The sequence below is a fragment of the Fukomys damarensis genome, unplaced genomic scaffold, assembly GCF_012274545.1.
Source record: "Fukomys damarensis isolate Sample0158 unplaced genomic scaffold, DMR_v1.0_HiC HiC_scaffold_18, whole genome shotgun sequence".
In the NCBI taxonomy this organism is placed as follows: domain Eukaryota; kingdom Metazoa; phylum Chordata; class Mammalia; order Rodentia; family Bathyergidae; genus Fukomys; species Fukomys damarensis.
Window position 1 is genome coordinate 4625117 of NW_022900930.1, and position 6648 is coordinate 4631764.

The window sequence follows — 6648 nt, forward strand, 5'->3', positions numbered from 1 at the left end:
GCTGGGGGGTGTGGATGTCATAGAGGTCTCCAGGCTCCGAAGAGGCCCCACCGTCCCCAGGGGCTCGGCCCCGAGTAGTGACCCCCTCAGCCTTCAGCTTGGCATTGTCTCTGGTGTTGATTTGCAGGCAGATCTTTGCTTGGCTTTTCCTGTCTCTCTCTCACCACGGTCCTGGCGAGTATGTGAGGCAGGTACTCTGGCCTTCACGGCACATGTACAGCTGGGCATTGTCTAAAGCCAGGGTATGTCCCGAGAAATATGTCTAAGGTGATTTGGTGGTTGCTGGGCAGGCCCTGCAGAGTGTACTTGCATAAACCAAGATGGTTACACATCATAGGTGATAGAACCTTAGGGCGCCATGTGTATACGTGGTCTGTCATTGAACAAAACATTATCACGTGGTGCATGGCCGGATAGGAATATTTGAAGGACCATGTTCTCCTGGGATGGAGTAAAGTGAGAAAAAAAGAGAAGGTCAAATATCTTATTTTTCTCCCTCCCTCTTTCCTCCCTTCCCTCCTCTTTCCTCTTCCTTTTTAAATCCGTTTGACAGTGACTGGCACTGTCTGCATCCACTAGCAGTGGTGGTAAGGTGTGAACCAATGAACGGGTCTGGTCTGTATGTCGGGCAGGCGGCATTGTGTCCTGTGGCAGGTGCTGGGTGCACAGCGGCCAATCCTGAGGGGGGAAGAGAGAGAGAGACTGTCTTACTGTGCTGCCCATGACGTGACATTTCTCAAGGAGAGCTTGTTCATATTCTCAAGGAAAGAGATTTTAGGCCAGATGGTTCAGTAGAAGCTGGAGGCAGAGATCCTTGCTCCTCCTTGGAGGGCTGTCTTGACAGAGTGGCTCTCTGATCTCTGCCATCACCCAGCAGCCTCCATGCCCCACCCAGCAAATGCACACTGCAGAGCCTTCGTGCCTACATTTAAACCCTCCGAATCTTAAGGGAGCTCACCTGGGAGCAGCTTGAGTGAAGGCCGCAGCCTAAGAGGGAAAGCAGTGAGAGGCAATTCTGCGGCCTGCGTTCTTTGCCACTGATGAATTTAGAAAAGATCTTAGGAGAATATAAACACACACACACACACACACACACACACATATTGTAGGGGGACTGAACCCAGGATCTTTCACACTGAACTACATCCCCAGTCCTCTTCCTTTTAAAAAATTTGAGACAGGGTGTCACTGAGTTGCTAATTTGACCAGGCTAGGCTTGAACTTGTGATCCTCTTCCTGACGGCACCCCAGAGGGCTGGGATCACCGGTGTGTGCCACCACACCTAGCTTGCAAAGCCAGAAGACAGAGAAATATTAAAGAAGTGCAGAAAAATGAAATAGAACAAACTCAAACAGCAGCATCAAACCCAGACGGGAAGGTACTCGGCCTGGGAGGCAGGACAGCTGCACTTGGGTCCTGGCTGCTCGTCACCGTTCCCCTGCTCCGCCTCTGTGGCTCTCCTGTCCAGGCATCACGTTCCGAATTTTATTTATTGTATGAGACACGAAAAAATAAAACAAAATTTAATAATCAAATAATAAAAGAATCACAATAGTTATTACACCGTGTATTATTATTTTTGAAGTAGGGTATAAGAAATTAAAACATAAAGATTCTTGCAAAAAAGAAGCAGTAACATAAAGCTTTCTTTAAAATAAACTAAGATGAAATAGTAGTATAAATTAGCATATATATTAAAATATTTTTGAAACAGTGGAATTTGTAGTTTGGGGGAGTGTTTGAACTTCTCCCTAATAACTTTCTCTCTTCTCTTTTCTTCTTTATTTGTGTTTCTAAGGTGAGAAACTATGCATATTTGGTCTTGTGTGCTTGATTTATTTCACTTAACATTATGTTCTCAAGTTGCATCCATTTATCTATAAATGCCTCAAGATTATCTTTCTTTATGGCAGCGTAGTACTCCCTTGTGTAGAAATACCACATTTTCCTTACCCATTCTTCTGTTGATGGATATATACACTGTTTCAAAGATAGAACTGTTATAAATTGTGCCGCTATAAACATAGACATGCACATATCCCTGTAATTGATGATTTAACTCTTTTGGGAAGATACCTAGAAGGGGGACAGCTGGGTCAAATGGAATTTCCATTTTTAGTGTCTCTACAGTGATTTCCATAGTAGCCGTACTAATTTACGTTCCCGCCAGCAGTGTAGTTGAGTTCCTTTCCCCCCACACCTTTGGCAGCTTTTATTATTGGAATTTTTGATGATGGCCACTCTTTCTGGGGTAAGAGGGAATCTCAGTGTACTTTTAACTTGCATCTCTCTGGCACCCAGTGGTGATGAGCATTACTTCTGTGGAGACGTGTTTATTCAGTTCAGTTGTCCAGTTTTTAACTGGATCCCTTGCTTTAGAGGGTCTAATTTTTTTTATAATTTCTATATATTGTTGATGTTAGTCCTCTGTCTGAGGAACAGCTGGCAGCTCTTTTCTCCATTCTGTAGGTTGTTTCTTCACTCTTTTGGGTTTTCTTTTGCTGTGCAGAAACTGTTTAATTTGATATGATCCCATTTGTTGATTCTTGGTACCAGTTCTTTTGTCACTGGGTTCTGTGCAGAGAGTTCTTGCCTATACCTATTTTTATTTATTTATTTATTTGTTTTTTTTGAGACAGGGTCTCACTATGTAGTTGAGACTGACCCGGAACTCACTGTGTAGCCCAGGCTGGTCTTGAACTTGCAGCGATCCTCCTGCCTCAGCCTTCTGAGCGCTGGGATTACAGGCGTGCACCACCATGCCCAGCTCATGGGCCTATTTTATACTTCAGCATATTAAGTGTTTATGTTTTGAAATTTAGATGTGAGGTGTAGGTCTAGACTCAGTCTTCTGCCTCTGGATATCCAATTTGCACAGCACTGTTATTAGAGAGGCCTTTTCCCCCCTTCAGTGTATGTTTTTGGCACCTTTGTCAAAGATCAAACAGCTGTATGGGCCTGGGTTGTTTCTGCTTCTTCTCTTCTGTTCCATTGATCCACATGCCTGTTTTTGTGTGGCACCATACTGTTTTAATCACTGTAGCTTTATAATATAACCTTAGGTCTGGGATTGTTATACTATCTGCTTTGCTTTTGTTACCCAGGATTGACTTTGCTATGCTGAGTCTCTTCTGGTTCCATATAAATTTTAGGATTGTTTTCTCTACCTCTGTGAGAAATGACATGTTCCGAATTTTTAAAACAAGAGGACTGAGCTAATTTACTATAAGGTTTCCGAGCTTTATCAACACCCTTTGTAGTTTTATTTCAGGTAGCAACTCACAAGAGGAAATAGGAAATGGGGCGGGGAATTTAGAGGCTGAAAGGGGCCCCAGAGGGGTCTGTTCTTCAGATGTCAGCTGTGGGACATTTGAAAGTGTCCTGTTATGAAAAATAGTTCCTTTCCTGTGACTTCTGTTTTCCAGGACCAAGGTTCTTTGATGATGTACTTCACATTGTGAGGGCAGAAGCCAAACTGTGTTTGTTTCCCATAAAACGTGCTTTATTTGTTTTTGCTGGCTCACCATAGCACAGACACAGGAGCAGTGCTAACGGGACAAGGGTGCTAAGGATGACAGGAGCTGGCATCTACCCAGCAAGCATGTGCTCTGTGTGGCACGTGTTACCTGCAGAGCTTTGGATTTTATTAAGCTGTCCGGGCCTTCATGTAGGTGTCATTGCTAGCCCTGTCATACGGGTGAGGACATAGGGACGCAGAGAAGTAACCAGGGCCGGTCTGTGTTCTGAGCTGGAGGAAGTTGTGGCTTTGGCGTCAAACGCTTGCAGCTTTGAGCCCTAGACCACAGTCTCCTCTTCCCAACCTGCCTCCCCAGGCTCTGGAGGAGATGATCTCTGTGAGAAGTGCTTTGCAAATTGTAATGTGCCAAGCACACACAGGCAGAGCCCCCAGGGAGCTGCAGCAGAGGGGCGCACGTGGCCGGGCTTGGCTGAACCTGCCGAGCAGCACAGCGGGGATCTGGAAGGCAGGGCGGCAGGGGTCAGGCCCAGGCTGGCGGCACAACCTGGAGGGCAGAGCTGGACCTCACTGTCTCGGGATCGCTCCTCCTGGCGGAGTGGTGTGGCCCCTGGCTGCCCAGGCTGTGGGTCCGGACCCAGCCACATGCACACGATGAGCAGGAGGAGGATTCTAGGGTGGGGCAGATGGAGTTTCTCTGTGCAGCTCAGCCTTGCCATGTGATTCTTCCTGACTTCCTTCCCCGGGGGAGCCAGGCATGGGGTGATCTGCTTCCTCATAGCCCATGAGATCAGATGCACTGCGGTGGCTGGCTTGAAAAGCCTCCTGGGTGGCTCTGACCTGGACTCTGCTCATACATCTCGGTCCAGCCTAATGGCCACTCTATCTGTCTATCTGTCTGTCTGTCTGTCTATCTATCTATCCATCTATCCATCTATCTATCTTTTTTTTCCTGCAGAACCAGGGCCTTTGCATTGACCTACATCCCCTACCCTTTCCATGTTTTAAATTTTGAGACAGGATTTCATTTAGTTGCTGAGTTGCTCAGGCTGGGCTCAGACTTGTCATCCTGCTGCCTCGGCCTCCCAGAGTGCTGGGATCACGTTGTTCACCCTGCACCTAGCTTCAGTGGTCCCTCTCCTGGCCTCCCTGCAGAGGAGGACACAGAGCCACCGTGGGGCCTTGCTGGTGCGACTGCCTTTTCAGAGGCTGGCTTGTCCTCACTCCTCCCAGGCTCAGGTGAAATTCCACTTCCTTCCAGGCCTTTCTTTCACTGATTGCCCCTTTATCTGAACTCTTAAAGTACTTATTCATTAAACAATTCTCCTCAGGAATCTGGGCCTGCTTTTGGGTGGACAAAGAGCAGGACCAAGACTGAGCCTTTCTCTCTTTAACACCCCTGTAATCTGCCTTTGAGGCTTTGCTCATACCGAGTGCTTAGATGCTCCTTGGAGGAAGAAATAAGGTGGACTACCTTGGAGTTTCTCTTTTGGCCAAGCTGGTTAAGCTTTTATCTCAAAGGCTGATTCAACTCTGGGCCCAGGAAAGTGTCATTCATGACTGGAAAGGGCTCAGTACGCACTGCTCACAACCCAAGTTCCATGTTGGACCACAGCCCTGTGAACCGCCATCATTGTCTGGCATTTTATTTGCAGTGCTGATCAGCAGAGTGTTGTGGAGTCTTGTTCTTGACCAGGTGAGAAATAGTGGGTGTGTGTGTGTCTGTGTGTATGTGTTAGGGCTTACTATTATCATCTTGGTGTAAGAGTTGGTATGACTGGTATTTTTCCTTTTTAAAAAAAATTAGATTTCTTTTTCACGGATACATAGAAGCACACATTGTACACAGTGATCAGGTAACGAGCTGCTTCAGTGCATGCATACACTGATCTTGTTTGAATTAGGTGAGGCATTATCACGTCCTTATAGAAGAGCCCTTTTGCGAGCTTTTGAGACAGATGGAACATCTTTGCTAGCTGTCGTCACCTGCTGTGCGGTAGGACGTCAGTACCCATTGATCATTGATCAGTCTTTCTTTGTCCTTGCCTCCCCACTGTCCCCAGACTCAGGTAACCACAGCTCTACTCTCAGCTTCTGTGGGATCAACATTTTTTGGATTCCACATAGGTGTGAGCTCACATGGTATAGGCTTTTAGTGCCTGCCTTATTTCCCTTAGCACCATGTTTTCTGGGTCCATCCATGTTATCACAAATGATGGGATTTCACTCTTCGTGACTAAATGCTATTCCACTGCATATAGCTACCACATTTGCTTTGTTCACCCATCGGTCGACGGACACCTCAGTTGTTTCTGTTCTTGGCTGCTGTGAAGAGCGCAACAATGAACATGGCAGTGCAGATGTCTTTTTGACATACTGATTTCATTTCCTTTGGAGCTAGTTGAGGGACTGCTGGTATGGTGGTTCTGTTTTTAATTTTTTGAGGAACCTCCGTAACTGTTTTCCATGATTTCTGTACTAATTTACATTCCCATAAATAGTGCGCAATGGTTCCCTTTTTTTGTTTGTTTTCTTCTCTACTCAGCGCAGATTTCAAGTTAAGTCACACTATCAAGTATCTACCATGTGTCCAGTGCTGTTCATAGTACCAGTGGGGGGTGGTTTACATAGTAGAACATATAAATTCTGCTTGAGGAATGCTCATTGGATGATGGAAAAGTGTTCAGTTAGCATTCATGACTATCAGATGAGGAAGGTGAGGCAGAGACTGATTTCCACGAAGTCACACAGCTACTTCCTTTTACCTGAAGAATGGATTCCATGTATGGGGCACTAGGGAGGCCAGAGGAGCTGTGGCCATTTGTCCTGGCAGTGTCCTAGTCCCTGCCTTCTCCTGTTGGGCTGCAGAGTGGGAAGGGGGCCTTGGAAGGAGCTCACTGTAGCAAGGAAGAGGGTCTGACTCCAGCAGGGCGGGTCTAGGAGGTCAGGGATCTTTACTGATCTTTCTCCTCCTCAGCGCACGTTACTGCCTCTGCCTTTGCTTCTAAATGAGGTACCTGTTCTCCAGGGTTATTTCCCTCACCGTTCTAGTTCAGTGCATTCCAAACTTGGAATGAACCCCACAGCAAGAGATACTGCTCTTTGTTTGGTGGCCCAGGACCACATGCATGTGGGAGTGCCTTATTTTTCCTTTTTTTTTTTTTTTTTTTTT